Source organism: Strix aluco, chromosome 4, assembly GCF_031877795.1.
Source record: "Strix aluco isolate bStrAlu1 chromosome 4, bStrAlu1.hap1, whole genome shotgun sequence".
Lineage (NCBI taxonomy): Eukaryota > Metazoa > Chordata > Aves > Strigiformes > Strigidae > Strix > Strix aluco.
Window position 1 is genome coordinate 39,886,465 of NC_133934.1, and position 15,241 is coordinate 39,901,705.

Consider the following 15,241-nt stretch of genomic DNA (forward strand, 5'->3'; position numbering starts at 1 on the left):
TCTCCAAGTAATACTATATAAACTGGAGTGAATCTATTATCTTTTCATAGGGTAAAAACAACAGTGGTGCTGATTGCTTTTTAACTTAGAAATTCTTTTAGCATTTGTTTGTTTTAGCATATTGCATGACTGCTGTAACTCATTAACAACTGTGTTCATCCTTGTTTTGAAACGGAATATATGTAGGATTTCAGTTCTATTATCTGTAGTCTGTATGTGTGAGGAAACATTAGTGATGTGGTTAAATTTACTTTAGCTCTGATCTACAAGTAGTATGTTATATGTTAAGCACTGAACTAGAGATGTTCTCACAGAGGGGTCTGTTCATTCCGCCGCATAAGTTTCATTAAATTTACAGCAAAAGAACATTACTGAAATGTCTGCAGAGCAGATGTGGCAGAATCTCAGGATTTTATGACTAGCTCTGTTGTTATTGTTCAAGCTGCTGAGTCAGACAGCAAACAATTTCAGATGTTTGTGCATTTAACAACATTTGCTATGTTTTCATTCTCATCTTTTTTTTTTTTCCCCTGACAGTTGGAATCAACATAGGTAAATACACCTGATGGTGCAATGCTCTCATAGTGTGATTAGTTGATACGTTTACAGTGACAGATGATGGTCTGTGAAATAAAAGCAATAGCAACTTTCAAGTGTGCTAGTTGCTCAGGGAATTCCTGTTACTGGTGTTTTTTGGTGTGGGTTTGTTTTTTTTTTTCTAGTAGGATAGAGAAAAATTTTTGAAAGAAGAGGTTTTCATTATACTTTTCAAGTAGAGTTTTACAGAAACAACTGTGTTGTCAGGGGTTTTTATTGGTTAGAAATGGTGATTTCAGAACTCTGCATAGAAAAACCTTTCATGTGTTAGATGAAAAGGAAGTTTCTTGTTTTCACCCTTTGCATACTTTCCAGGCTGACTCCAAAATGCATTTCAGCTCTAATTGTTTGTTGCTAAATTATTATTTTGATTGGTGGTGTGCAAAATATGAAATTGGTGAGCTCTGTCACTTGAGTGTAGTTGTGAAATTGGGTTGCATTTTATATTTCTACTTTCTTAACATTTGTCATTTAAAGATCCTAAGGAATAAGGAATTCAGTTTAGCAAGAATTCCAGTGGCCTTGGCTTATCTGAATATTCTTATGTACAGATGGGAAGAACCTGAAGTTGTTAATTTTCCAAGACAAGCATACAGAGATTGTTACAGAACCTAACACTCCCAACAGGAAAAAGTCTTTTTGTGAAAGCATGTCTGCTTAAGTCTGATCTTCCAACTGCATTTGCAGACTGTATTTAGTCCTTGTAGAATGTCAGGGTAATTGAACAGGAAAAATGCACTCTGATACTCTGACACTTTAATTTTTTTGTTTTCATTGTTACAAGATCAAAATGTTTAAGATAATTCTTTGTTGAAGGTTTAGTAACTTGAATTCACAAATGTATATGGTCTCAGTTACAGATGAGCTTTTTGTCAAACACTGACAGTATTCCTTGGAAGTGTTCAAGGCCAGGTTGGACGGGGCTTTGAGCAACCTGATGTAGTGGAAGGTGTCCCTGCCCATGGCAGGGAGTTGGAACTAGATGATCTTTAAGGTCCCTTCCAATCCAAATCGTTCTATGATTCTGTGACAGATTTCTGTAAATTTTTTCCCTACTGATTAATTTTTTGTAAAAAATGAAATTACATATTTACATATAGACATCTACATGTTACAGTAGTATTTCGTAATATTATATTAAGCAGCCATAATATTAGGTAAGCTTGTAATGGTAAAACTGAAATGGGAAATAGAAACTAAATAATTTCTCTCACATAGAATTTTAGGATCTGGATGTTTTACCATGTGAAAGTCTGAAAAATGTTTGCCTTCATGTTAATTTCCACAGGCTATGTTACCACATTCATTTTATTCATAACCTTCACTTAAATTGCTGTTTAGGCTCTCTGTTGTTGCACAGGACCTTGACAAGCTAGATTCTCTTCAGCTCTGCAGGATAAACAAGGTTTTGAGGCAAGTTGTTTTCACTTGTCACCCAAATCCTCCTGCACCCTTTCCCACCCATCACTCCTGCCCCATGCAAAAGTAATTTCATCTGAGGCTTAAAGCAGACTTTAGGATTACTTTTGGTAAGGGCTAGTATCACACATTGCTGAAACCATTTCACAAAAGTTTCACAGAATCACCTCCAAACCAGATAGGTTGCTATTGCTAGAAACTACAGCAATTTTTAAAGTACTCTGGTCTGTCTAAAGCCTTCTTCCATTATAGGCATGCTCCTTTTCCTACCTTCCACCTCTGAAATCAGAATACTGATGTCTTTTTTTTTCCTGTTCTCCTGCCATTAATGGTACTTTATACTTTCTCCAAATGTGTAGTTTGTCGTTTTATAAATGTTTTTTTCATACTAGTTTGCTTTCTTGCTATCAGCAGACCTGTGTCATTGTAAGAGCTTTCTTGATGCATTCTGACTATACCCATCTAGATTCAACTGTTGGTTGATTTTCTTTCCAAAGGTTACTTCGTGTGTGATGTAGACTGTCTTGTGTTACTATTTTGCCAAATAGTATTTGGCAGAGAGGATCCAAGTGCTGGATGTTAAGGTTCTTGAAGGTGGCATAATTCTTCAAGCAGTAATTTTTTTTGATGTTTAAGAAGCCTATGGTCTACTTTTTTTGGGGGGGGGGGAGAGGGGGGGACTTAAGGGGGTTTTTGTGTTTGTATATACAAAAAATAATATAAATTTGTCCTGAAGGAACTAATAGTGAGATAGTGATTTAAATGCTGGCTACAGAAGTTGCATTTTGGGGGGTTGAGGGTGGAGTTACTCAAACTGATACTTTACAGTATCGCAGTACTACAGATTTAGGATTATACTTATCTAAGTCATGAATGCTTATTGTTTGTAAGTAGATGCTTGATGGTATGTGTGGTTATTTATTAAATACAATGTGACAGGCTATTTGAAAATAAAAATGGTTGTGCTGCTAGCGTAATACTACTCCTGGATATTCATTGTTACAAGAAAAATTCCAAGGCAAATTACCATAGATCATCTGTGAGGATGAAGGCTGGGTTGGCATGCTAATACATAGAGAAGTATAAAGGAACTGAAACTTCCCATAAATTAATACTTTATCTGTAGCACTTTTTCCTGAGCATTGAGGAGCAACATAGAACTGACAGTTTCCTACTTTTGTTGTGTAATAAGTTCTTTACCTATGTAAGGTTTTTTTCTGAAGGATTTACAGTAATAGACGAAGCATTATAGATTAAAAGGATGAATGTAAAAAGTATTATAAACAAGTCTAATTCATATGTAGTCAAGTGTGTTTTGCCAATTTCGTTGTTACTGAAGACTAATTTGTATTTTACAAAGTAGCAAATACACTGGAGTAGCTGTAGTGTTAATGAACTGTAACTAAATTCAATCTGAACCCATTTTTATGAATCTGTCAACATGAAAAGTCCTGCAATCTCACTTCTCAGCAAGAGTTATGACAGTTTTTGTTGCTGCTTAGTGAAAGTGCTAGCCCCACAAAACGGGTATTTAGGGGGTAACATCACTTTCCCACATGAGCTTAAGGACATTAATGGCCTTTAACTGATTTCTGCAGTGCTACTTGTCCCTGCCCTCTGTATCTCTTTGCTGGAAGTTGCTGTTCTTGTACCAGGACTGGCAGACTGGAGTGTATGCCTTCACCCAAACAGCTTCACACCACATCCAGCATCTGACCTCCATCTGCACTTTGCACTGAGAGAGCAGATGCCTGCACCCCGTTCCACTGGGTCTGCTGTGGGGTGCATAACTTCTGATCAAAGAGCAGTAACAAACAACTCCCATCTGTTCACTGGGTGAGTATGCATCAGAGCCCTCAGGTATGTATATGGTACCATCCTCATTCGTGTGAATTGAGCTCCTCGGCTCATAGTTACAGTGGTGGTAATAAAATCCCCAAAAAACAACTATACTGAACAGAGAACAGTTAGCTAATAGTGAAGTGCTGAAGACAAGGTTATGTTTTAAGCTTTATCCATCTCTGGAGTATGATTTCAGCTGGATTAAGATTTTGCTGCCGCAAAAGGGGTGGTACTACCCACATCCTCCAGTATCCATTCTCTCTTCACTTATACAATTGGGTTTGGTGATTATGTGGCTCCACAAAATGGATTAGCTTGCTGGTCTGGCTGAAAACTAATCTCTTTGGCTTTTTTCAGAGTGTAAGCAAGCAAGGTGTTCTGTTTCACCATACAGCCACCCATCGGCTAATACCAACACAAGGTAGAGTGCCAGAACACACAGTTGGGCACTAAGGAGCACAGGAAAATATCCAGCTGATAACAGCACATACTTAGATTGGCAAAAGCAAGCTCTTCAAAATTTTCCTGCAGACTGAAATGAGGTGCCTGTCTCTCTGCAGGTTTCACATTCAACCCTCAAGCTACATGCCCATCCTACTATTTCTACCCAATAAAATTCAGTAAGGGACATGAGAAATCAGGATTTGAATCCAGGACTCACTACTTCAGGAGCTTTCTCATCAACAGGCTACTGTCATATTCCCCATGTTCTCTCTTCTGTCACATAAATATTTAGTTATTTGCCATAGGTTTCTCATCTTCAGGATGGGAAAGCACAGAGTCTCCATACAACCTTTTCCTGATGGCCTTCTCTTTGTTAAATTGTGAATTTGAATTTCTCCTGACTGAGGAGGCTTTACAACTTAAATCTCATCCTTCAGAGCAACTGCTGTTACTACAATGCTTTATGAAAATGTGAGCACCATTAATTCAGTCTCCTTGACTGGGTATTTAATTGAAAGTCACTGTGAGGTGTGCTTTGTGTTAACACCACTGTGTTTTGGACAGACTAGTATATTGGGCGCTCAGGGGTTTCTGTCACAGGGATGTCTGGTTACTGAATCACAAAGAGTTTTAGGCAAGAGACGAGTGCCAGTGTGCTCAGCAGAGCTAAGTTAACATCCCCAATCACATTCAAGAATAGAGCTGTAACCCTGTAACTTAATTTGAAAAATCAAGTCTCTTTCAGAGTTGAGAATAGAAGTTTGATCTTGCATAAAGTTGTACTCATATAACAGTAATGCAGTGCCTCAGTATGAAAAATGTAAGTGCTAATGCCAGATAAATATTCCAACTGTCATTTATAATTGTCATTTATGTACCTTTGGTCAGTCTTAGCTAGTCACAGTATGCCAATCAGTGACCTACTTAACCATTATGTTCTATTTTACAGCTGTGATTTTTCCAGACTTAGCATTTGGGAAGAACTTCAAATGCGTACTAGAAGTTGAGGCAATCTGGTCCTATAATAGACCATCTCATGTAAGTGCCTCTAAAGCATTTCTCACAGTGAATAACAAAATCACTGAACAATACAGAACTGTTGAAGCCTTTAGTCTCAGTATGCAAAGGTTAGTGTGCTCCATCCTTAGAAAGGGAAAAGTTGCCCTTTCTTGGGAAGATCGAAAAGGCTCTTAGGAGTCCAGTGTTTTAAGCTTTATGGGAACCTCAGTACTTCATCTCAGGTGCTGCTTTCTAACTTTGTAGGTATCCCAAATCTCCTGTATTTCCTGTGTTTCTATTAGTGGGGATACATAGAACCAGTAACTGGATGCTAGGAAGCTAATAGGCCCTCAAGCTCTGGTCATTCTCCTGTTCTTCTAACCCCAGGCCTGATCCAATGAGGATGCTGACATACTGAATGCTGCTAAGCAGAAGGCTAGAGTGAGTTTGCATCTCTGGCTCTTGCACTTGCTTGTTCTAATGACTGTGCTATTACATGTGAAACATGAAAATCTGTGTTCAAAGAGTAACCTGCCTGATTATCCTAGAACACGGAGGCTGAAGAATCTTTTCCTCCTTATTCTCCTATAAAAAGTAGAAATCCATTTATAGAGGGTGAAACAGTTTCAGTAAGAAATATGAGATGGTGAGGAAGATAGCACATGAAGATCTGCTTCTCTAGTAACTGAGATTCTATGAGGATACACATCCTGACATACCTCTGTACCTCTACCAGTATTGGTTAGGTAGTACACGGTACCAAGCATCTGGTAAGCATTCCTTGAATACCAGCAGAGCTCAGAAAATGGGCTAGGTTCCCAAGCAGTTCACTAACAAGACAAAAACTTTTGGCGAGTAAAGAATATATGTAGATTTCTGACACTAAGAATCTCCTATCAGTGAGGTTCCTTTATTTCCCATCTATTCCATTTCTATAGTAGTTAAGTGTCTATTCCCAAGGATGTTACGAAGGCACGTGACTTAAGAGTGAATGTCTAACAACATACCTCTCTCATGCGGAAGCACCGCAGAGGTACAAGTTAGTCATTCTTCTCTCGTACACAGGAAATGCAATTGAGTAGATTTTATTCTCAAACCAAATACATGAGAATGCCACAGTACACACAACGTTTCCCTTTATGCAGTCACAGTTTCAGGCGTGCCATCACCCATGTGTGAAGAATAATACAGATCTCTTCCTTTTACACTGTTGACAAGTTTCAGTGTTTTTAATGATGTTCTGTCAGTGTTAACAGCCTATCCATGGGAGAGCAATTTAATGGATATCATTGTAATCTGAATAACTAGTGAACAGTATATCTTACACCCAAGAATGTTTACTTCAGCCTTACCTAAAGGGGTTACCAGGACCAGATGTGATGCTTCAGAGTAAGCTACCTGCTAAAGCAGTGTTAACAGTTTGAAGAGAAAAGTAGATGTACTGCACACTGGTTACGTGAGAGATTGTAATTGCCATGTATGTTAATCATATGGCCAAGCACGAGATATATATGCTTCATGATATTTTATAACTGTAAGAGCTACAGTCTTTAATTCTTGTTACAGGGAGTAAGTGGAAATTTTTTTTTTTCTTCTGCAATCTAAATAACTATTTTCCTGAATCTCAACTGCCTTAAACTCAACCCATATTTGGGGAGTCTTCCAAAAGTTCTAGGAAGAGTGTAGTTTTATCTGTGATCAGTTCAAGAAGAAACTAATAATAAATAAAAAAAAAATTCTTTAATTGCTCATGTCCCAGGGTAGAGTTAGGGACAGTTGGCAGGCACATGAAGAAATTATCATCAAATAAATTATCACTATTACAATATATTTATCATTACGGCAAAAATTAGGTGTGAACAGACATAAAGGGCATTTGCAGGTCATTCCTGTTGACCTTACTGTCTTCTTCCAATGAGAGAGCTTTCTACTATTTGCAACATCTAGGAAACAGTATTTTTAGTGGATATGAACAGTATTCCCTAATCTAGCTGCTTTCAATAAAGCAAGATAAAAATTCTAAATAACTTGATTGTAAATACAGTGGGAGTTAGTTCGGTGTACCTTTCATTTTCAAAGTTGATGCAGCTGTGCTCTTTTAGCACTTAACAGCTCATGTGTATGGCTCTCGACTTGCTCATCCTGAGCAGCCTTGCAGCCTGCTGCCAGTTGGTGGCTGAGCCTGCAGTACTACCATGGGAGGAGTAGAAGCTGAGAGCTGCAAATTTTGCTTTCTGCCCAGTGTCATTCTTGTTCCTAGGAAACAATCCCAACCTCAGTTACAAGTTTTTCATCAGTAATTTCTTCAATCAAGCAGCCTAAGCAATCTGTAAACATAGATTGAATATAATCACCTAAACTATCATTAAAAGATTCATCTCAATCAGCAGTGCCTGATTGTCACCTGAAACCTTGCAATTAACACAATGACTAGTATTTTTGACAAAATAGCTGAGTGTGGCTTGATTAATAGTGCTATCTCAGGAATGGCCTTTTCCAGTATTTATTACCATCAAAGCTGTCAGTGCTGCATACTGTGTTATTATGAAGAGACTTCATGACAGATAGAGCTAAATGGATGGATATAAGATAGTCTTTGTCTGGCTTCTGGAGATACAAGTAACAAAAGTTCAAGTACTTGAATTTTTTCATGTGTTTCATGTATTGATATAACAATAAATTAAAAATTAAGTTTATCCATCTTGTGTAATGAATCAGAGGCTTTAAACTGAATTTGAAATTAATGTGTACTAGGTAACACCCAAACCTAGAATGTGTAGAGCAGGGAGGGGGGGGAAAAGTTGTTTGAACTGGAGTTGATTATTGTTACCAGAGGCTGTGTTCATTACTGCATTACCTAATTTATTACATTCAGACTAGCATCGCATAGTGAGCTAGGATTTGTGAAAGTTTTAGGTTAATAACCAAACCGCTTTTCTTTGCTTCCTTTTGTGTGTGCTACCATTCCAGGGTTTTATTTCCCTCTGCCTGAATTCCACCTTCTGTTTTGTCCCATAACTGCTTTCCTCCTTCTATTTTAACTCATAACTGTTTAATCCCTGTTCTAGTTTATCAAAGCAAGTTATAACTAGCAAAATATAAATAGCTGAAAATTCTATAGCTACTGTAGTATCTGCATACCTGAATAGTTTTATGGCAAGAGTATAGACCTTCTTCTATGCTTATGATTCATTCTGCATTGCTGTGTAGAAACAAGCAAAGTCAGGCGCTAAAGAGTGATGCTTTGAACAGTTACAGCTTGCATTTGGTCACCTGATCTTTGTCAGTATTGGTCTCGCTGGAAATCCAAGAACCTTTAGTAGCCAACATCAGGACTACATGTTTAATACATTTCCACTGATAAAGGAAAACCTTTTTTCGGTGTGATAATGTACTTTTTTTGACTTCTAATTCCTTTTCAGTGGTTGCATGTATCTGACAAAGATATAAAAGTTTCTAAGGTAACTTTCTGAAACCTTCTGTCCTTATTGTGAACTTCCTGTATTTTGTTGCTGCTACTCTTAGCATCTGATACTGGATTAACCTACTTACAGTCATCCTGAGTGATTTATTAAAAAAAAAAAAAAATCAGTCACTTTTTTTAATTAGATAATTCTACTTTATTAAAACACACCATTGAGAAGTTGAACTACTGTAGCAGTAAATATTTCTGTTCTGGTCCACTTGGAGTCTGTTCATGTTTTTAAGAAAAGCATTTGCTGAAAGGCTGCTGTTACATAAAGGGAGAAATTTTGTGTTTGTAAAGCCTTGTCCCATTAGACTATTTTAGACTGATTGAAAAAAAGCAATGGTATTACAATACTAGGTAATGGAAGGGAGCTGAGAAGTGGCAAATACAGCGTAAGTAACATGAGCTATCAGAGAAAGCAAAGGATAAACTACATATTCTATGTATACAGTAAGGTAAAGAAAAACAATAAAGTGTGTTATTTTTCTATTTTCTTCTTTGTTCAAATGGATTTTTAAACTTGATTGTTCATTCTAGTATTGAGTGCATTTTTTACTTTTATAGTGTTCATCTACAAAGCCCAGTATTTGCTTAAATGTTATTTCTGTTACAATCAAAGCAGCTTACACTGTTACCTTCAAGACTGCTTCATGTGGAAATACTGTCCTTAAGAAGTACAACCCACCATCTTTGCCTTCAGAGTGGAACTTTTGCTAAATGTTTTTTTCACTTGCATAGACTCTGCAGTACTGCTATAGTAAGGAGTTTAACTTTATATTGTAAACTCGCTCTTCAAATATTGTCTAGATTAAAAATTGAAATTTAAATTTTAGCTTCAGTTTACATGTTGTAACTTGAGTGTTTTTCTAAAGACATTTCAGAACTTTTATTTGTATGTTTAAGATCATCCTTCTGAAGTTCTAGAACAAATTATTTAAATGCTTGAATTTTAATTGTTTCTTTTTGATTAAAACATTTTTTTGTTGGTATAGAATTATTTATACCCTGAGAAAGGTAGTCTGAATTATTTTTGTGAGAGATTACATTGGTCTTTCTCTAGTTGTTCTTAATGGACATTGTCTTACGTTTGAAATAATATTAGCCTAGACCAGTATTCTGCTTTTCAAAAGAGTCAACTAGCTGGTGCAAAAAGTGCCTTGCAAATGCTGCATAACTGGGTTGGGTGTAACAAAGCTGGTTATCACTGTGTGGTGCTGTATTGTGTTTTCTGGATAAAGCTTAAAATACATTTTCCAGTTTTCCCTATTTCAAGTATTTGGTTTTTTTTTTCCTTTTCCATACTACAGTGTCCTGGCCTCTAACAAATTATGAGGGTTTTTTTGCATGTCAAATCATTGTATGTCACTGTTACTATGATCAATTATTTCCTGGGCCGGAACAAGAGAGAGAGAAGTTATGTTTGAAGGAAATAGCAACAAAAGAATTTCTAGATGAAGTGCATCTGGAGGAAGATGAGTGGACATTAATATACTTAAACTGATCAAAGGAGCATAATAAATCCACCTGGTTTCTGCAAAAGGGCAGGCTAAATGATTACTGTAATCCTTTATAGATTTAAAGATACATGAATAGATTACTCTCAGGAATATGATTCTGTCAAAAGTGCAATATATAGAAGTAAGCTTTTTGTTTATAGGAAATGATAAAACTTCTACCCCATCTGTTTTCCTGGATCCTATGATCAAAATGTGAGGGCAACTCCTATTCAAGTTGCTGCCTAGTACAGGATATATATGCAGATTTTTTCAAAAATATACATTTGCTCTGCATAAACTACAGACTAGTAAAGTACAGGCAAGTTCTTATCCAAAGATGTGATGCTCAAGCTGCTGTGGTAAGGCCCACTTCGAGTACTGTATTTTTGGAGCTGGCTGGAATCAGCCTGGAGCACAGACCTGTCAGCAAAATCTATGCATAAACCAGTTTTTAATCTAGTGAAATGTGCAGTTGGATTTACTCATAATATGAGATTAAAGCCAGTTTAATCTGAGCACAGAGCATTTGGAGTGCAGTTAGTTTGTTTAGTAGATCTAAAATACAGATGGACATAATACAGGTTCATGTGAAAGACCTCATACACATATGATTTCTGAAGGAGGGACTTCGGTTTCAGTTCCATTTGTGGAACCAACCAGTCAAATGCACCTTCTTCTGCCAAAACAGAGGAACTCTTGCTTCACTTTTTCCTTCAGTGTTCCTAACTACACAGTTTCATCCCATCTTTAAGTCAGGCTCTGCTGCTTGTCAGTGGCTTTTGAGAGGGGCCTCTTTAGTCTGCCAACTCTGTCAAGGTCTCACCTGAAACCTTAGTATAAAAAGACTAGTGTTAGGATCTTTTCACAGTATGATCATATCACATGACTAATAGCTAAAAGTCATGTTTGATTTTATAATAAAAATCATAAAGCATACAAACTCTGCAGGGACCTGCACTCTGTATAGGAATGGCAATTCAAGAAGTTATTTAACTAAAGCACTATGTTTAGACAATACTGTGTACACTCTTAATTCTACTCACCTGTAAGTGTGCTTGTTGCATTTTCAATAAGCTTTTAACTGGAAAATATTTTTATCATTGGGTTCTCTCCTTAGATTGGATTTATTGCATTGTTCCACTAAAATAAAATATAGCACACTTCCACACTTTTCTAAATGAATTTTGAATGTGTGTTTTGAATATGCAAGTAAAAATTGGACATAATAAGCAACTTTTCAGACATTAGAGGAATAAAAAGACACATGCAGCATATTACATTGCACTAGATGCTGAACTGTGGCTGTCATTAGCAAATGCCAATACAAGCATAGGTGACAGCATGTTATGTTGTACAGCACAGAAAGGTACAAGAAAGATGTTGAAGGGGGTTTTATATCTTCTAGAGATTTTGTTCAGAGAGGAAGAGGACCTACAGTTGCTGTGAAGTCCATGGAAGACTGCAATGCTTTTTGATTCCATGTGAAAGATACTAGCCACTAGTGATGAACATTCATACAGATATTAAGGAAAGTATGGCATCTTCCACTTCTTTGAAAGTCCCCTTCCACCATCAAGCTAAAACACTCTTACTTAGGTTTTCCATTGCAGAAAAACAAGTGAGAACTAGCACCATTTTAGACAGGAAGGTGGTTGAAGAAATAGTTGTGTATGTATAATCGTAAAGGTCTGTAGTCACAGCTGTGACATAGTCATGTCTCAAAATTTGAGTGCATATTTTCCATGTAAGTTTATTTTTCCCTTAGTGAATTACTAATATAAGACCATTGCTTCAGGCCTCCCTCTATTTGTTGAATTTGCATTGCCATCAAAGGGTAGTTGTGCATGTATAGATTAAGAAACATGCATGTCTGTCTTTAACAAATAGCTGGTTATAAAAGTACTTTAAATAAGGGTATAAAGGCATGAAACCAGGCATAAAATGTTGATTCTAACCTGAACGTCACAAATTGGAAAACAAATGGTACTTTCAAAGTGAAAAATACACTCTGCCTAAACTTACTTAAACTAAAGTGCTACCATAAAGCAGAAACCGGGTATGGCATTACCATTTTCTAGGTTTAAAACTTACTTCACAACTTGTGTGACCTTGACTTGCTCCTCTAAAAACTGTTTTACATAGCGTCTCAGCTGAGTTCAGAGAGCTTTATGAGGTTAGCTTTGTGGTATATAAAACCAGAAGTGTTTTCTGCATAAGGTTAAAGACAGGTTTCTGTTACGAGTCATGCTATCACTTTGTAATGTTAATGTCTGAAAAAGCTCTCTAAAAATTGTAAGAGTACTTAGAAGTCAGCTTTACTGGAAGATTCCTTTTTATTTCAGAACTGCCCTCACCACCTCGTTCAGAATGCATCTAGTCAAAGGAGCTTATATGAGCCTGTCAGTCCAAACAGCCTCCTGTAGACACTGGCACTATATCCCATTTCTCTTAGCTGTGTATGGGTACAGGTTAAAGTAACAACTCTACATCAGAACCCTAAGGTCTTTAAAAATGGGCTATATTTTATTAAAAGCTATTTACATTGGCTTTCATAAGGAATATAAATGACAAAAATGTTTGGGATAGAGTTCCCTCTTTTTTAACTTAGGCTTTGTTACTCTTTTTAGCCTTCACAGTTGGTTGTATGCAACACAAGCCATTAAAGTGTATAAGCCACATACAAACCAGAAATAAGTGTGTTCCAAGACTTGCACTGTAAATAAACACATTTGTAAACTATTAGGACAAAAGCTACAAATCAGGAATTTTATTTTGAGCAAACACAAGAGCTCCTTTCAAGAACTGGCTGCTGTTTTGCACCTCTGGTTGCAGATTGTTTTTGAAAGGTTGAGAGTGGGATCTATTCCAAAATAAGCTTTCTTGCCAGCTTTTCTTTATCAAAACCTTTTATAACCACCTATCAGCTACAGCTTGTTAACAGGTTACATAGTGCTGTCCTCTCCAAGATGAAGGAAAAAAAAAAAAAAGTAAAATAAAAGCAGTGTTTGCAAAGGCAGTAAGTTAGGCAGACGCAACTGGTGAATTAGAATTCACTGTCTCTTGCCTAGTCTTCTACTTCACTAGAGTGTAAATGTGTCAAATTCATCCACATGCTAGTTCAGGGTATCCTTGCTCTTTGGTTCTTTCCATTTCTGCCTTTCCTCACCTTGTGGTATTATACAACCAAGATAAATCATAAGCAAATTTAGGCTGATACAAATATAGCCCTTCAAAACAGATGCCCAAGGGAACATACTCTACAAACTTTTGAAGTTTATCGTTTAAATGGGTGCTACTTATAGGGGAGACATGAGATTAGAATTAAATAATCTGTAACCTTGTTATTTAATGCATAGTGTAATAGCCTTAGCAATGTAAAGCAGCTAAGTTTCTACCACGAGGTTTAGGGAAGAGGTACTATTCCCAAAGTTGTTTAATTTGAGTGTTAGGTGGTAATCTAATTTCTAAATGTAAAGTTCTGTAAAGTTCTCCATAAACTTTTATTCCATAAACAAATCATTCATGTTGCACTTCTTTAATAGCCATACCTTGCCCTGTGGCTTCTGCCTTATTTCCTGCTTAAACTTCTTAAATTTATTTTTATACATTTCAGAATTCCTCTCAAATATTTTACATTTTATCTATCTGCAAGATGACATCTCTTGCCTGAATTTATGAGCTAAATTTCCCTTTCCTGAAACAACTGTTTGTCCAAAACAGTGCTATCAATCAGTGATACAACCATTCTGAAATATCTTGAGAGACTTAGATGCTTAGAATTCTTAACTTGTTTTATTGCAGCTTCATGCACAATCAGAGACTTTATAAAAATCTCTAATTTGCCATCTCACTGGTAAATAGTGAAGTACAGCTGTTCAAGCTACTTCTCTGCAGCCAGCTCTGGTTACTTCAATGGGCTAGCCTATGCTAGCCTATTACATTATGTTTGAGATGAAAAATGTAAGTTATTGCATGCTAACATTTGTAGTTAGGCTAAAAGTAGCAGAAGTGAGGCAATACAGAAGGTCGCTTTTTAAAACACAACTTTTATTCAAGATGAAACCTTCTATTGTAACAGTAAGATTTTAATGTAGGTTATTTCTCATGCTTTTAAATTATGCAAACTTGTTACTTGTTAAATAGATTAACCAATTATCAGGACCAAATATTTTATTTTAAACACTTCTCCTTAGTTTAGTCCTTAGTTAAGCAGGACATACTACTCATTTCAATAAAGAATTCAGATTTTGCATCCTCAGAGGGTAAATGCACTTTATACATGACCATTCCACTGTCCAGGTTAACTTTGTATATTGCTTATGCACTTTTTTTTTTTTTAAAAAAAATAACACATTCTAGAAGTATAACAACAGAAAAAGGAAAGTGATTGCAGTAGCTAATAAAAGCAGTTAATCCTTTAAAACATGTATGTGTTATATGTAAACAGATACTCACTTCTTGTCTGGCTGTTAAGATAAAAGATGTAACAGCCGTCTGTTATCTTTGAAATGTCAAAGTTTGAAAAAGTCATTTAACTTCCAGCTTCAGTGAGATCTTAACATTTATTGAAGGCAAGTGATCAAAAATGGTTGTATTTCTTTTTGATTTTTCACATTTAGCTGAACTACTGAAGATTTATCCCTGTGCAAGACATCCAAAAGCACGTACAATTTAAAAATAATCAGACACTTTATCACAGTAATCAATTGTACAAATACAAGCGAGGAACTGGTTATATAGCAGTTTTAAAGACTTAGATGTATAAGCACAAGCTAGCAGTGACATATCATTGTAACAAGCATCGTATAAAAAGATGGCAATGGAAAGTCAGTCATCACCATGTGAAGTAGCTTGTTTTGTTCTCAGGTAGAGTTCTGTACCCCACTTTAAATAATAAGCTTCATGAAAGATACATATTGGAAAGAGTCCATTGAGCAACAGAAGGATTATAGTTTCTACAATCTGATTAGAAAAT

The 15,241-nt window shown here is 36.3% G+C and overlaps 1 long non-coding RNA gene across 2 annotated transcripts; it reads left to right on the top strand.

Annotated features, from left to right (window-relative positions):
- Window positions 1–2,730: 2,730 nt before the first annotated feature.
- On the top strand, window positions 2,731–10,036 carry LOC141922823 (uncharacterized). Of its 2 annotated transcripts, none has more exons than XR_012623101.1 (2): window positions 2,731–3,876; window positions 5,252–10,036. It is a non-coding gene; the product is annotated as an uncharacterized LOC141922823 (long non-coding RNA). The 2 variants fall into 2 exon arrangements; XR_012623100.1 differs by having other exon boundaries at window positions 2,731–3,852.
- Window positions 10,037–15,241: the final 5,205 nt, after the last annotated feature.